This window comes from Ceratotherium simum, chromosome 13 (assembly GCF_057802395.1).
Source record: "Ceratotherium simum simum isolate JZ-2026a chromosome 13, ASM5780239v1, whole genome shotgun sequence".
In the NCBI taxonomy this organism is placed as follows: domain Eukaryota; kingdom Metazoa; phylum Chordata; class Mammalia; order Perissodactyla; family Rhinocerotidae; genus Ceratotherium; species Ceratotherium simum.
In genome coordinates, this window is record NC_141912.1 from 27201485 (window position 1) to 27203016 (window position 1532).

General features: G+C 42.1%; 1 pseudogene; it reads right to left on the reverse strand.

Moving 5' to 3' along the window:
* Positions 1-290: 290 nt before the first annotated feature.
* LOC147915554 (olfactory receptor 2B8-like) lies at positions 291-1327 on the reverse strand (annotated as a pseudogene).
* Between the last annotated feature and the right edge of the window lie 205 nt (positions 1328-1532).

Consider the following 1532-nt stretch of genomic DNA (forward strand, 5'->3'; position numbering starts at 1 on the left):
CAAGTGGAAATGGAATAAATTCTCAAATGGGGGTGCAAACAAGAAAAATCTGTGGAGCTGTTAAAAATAATAAATAAAATGCAGACACTCTAGAAAAACAAAATCAGCATCTCCAGAGGCTGGAATGAATCCATGAACTTAGAAGTTGAACACTCATTTTCACAGGAGAATGAGGTAAGGAAATTCCCTTGAGAGCTGTGAAGGGAAATTTTGGATGACACCTGGAGGACACAAAATCTTAAGAGCTCTGATACTCAAAGTCCTCCCATTAAAGTGTCTTCTTTGCCCAGTCACCTGGAGTCATAGTCCTTCCAAAGCACCTTCCTCATTGCTCCCTTCACATCCTTGTTCCGCAGCGTATAGATGAGGGGGTTGATCATGGGAGTGATGATGGTGTAGAAGAGAGATATGAGCTTGCCCTGATCCTGAGAGTAGTTGCTGCTGGGCTGGAGATACGCATAGATGGCTGTGCCATAGAACAGAGTGACCACTGTGAGGTGGGACCCACATGTGCCAAATGCTTTTCTCTGCCCTGCTGCAGACTTTATTCTTAAAATGGCCCTGACTATCCGACCATTGGAGAACATGATAAATGCAACAGGTAAAAGAAGATCCATGGCACTGACAAAGAAGATCTCAGACTCAATCATAGTGGTGTCAACACAGGCAAGCTTCAGCAATGCAGGAATCCACAAAAGAAGTGGTCTAATTTATTTCTCCCACAAAGTGGTAAAAAGAAGAAGAGCACTGTCTGCAACGAAGAGTTAGCAACATCAAAGAGCCATGAAGCAGAAGCCATCAGGGCACAGAGACGGGGGTGCATGATTACTGTGTAGTGGAGGGGCCTGCAGACAGCCACATAGCGGTCAAATGCCATGACTCCTAAGGGAAAACATTCTGTACATCCCAACCCTAGAGAGATGTACAGCTGAGCTACACAACCACCAAACGAGATATATTTGTCTGATCCCCTGAGGTTAACCACGAACTGTGGAACAATGTTGGTAGTGTAACACAGGTCCAGAAAGCTGAGGTTGGAGAGGAAAAAGTACATATGGGTGTGAAGATGTGGGTCCAGATGGGACAATGCAACGATGGTGGTGTTTCCCAGCAAAGCGAAGATATACAAGATCAAAAGAACCACAAAGAGGACTAGCTCCAGTTGAGGCCTGTCAGAGAAACCCAGTAGTATAAACCCCGTGAGAGAACTTCCATTTTTCTGTTCCATTCTTTGTTAGCACACGGTTCCTGTCAAGACCAAGCATTTAGCAATTTTTAAAAGATAGTTTCAAAGACATGATGAGGGGGCAGTATCTATCATGTTAAAAGATATGACAAGGGAATTTAAGTGCAACTTTTGGATAAATGATGTACTCATTGAAATTGACATATCTTATACCAATTTAGCTCCACATTATCACAAAAAAATAGTATCATTGATACTTAATATAAGAAAAGTCAAATAATGGATCTTGCATTGGTATCAATCATAGGTGTAAAAGATCTGTTTCAGATTGAGTTTATTAGGATTT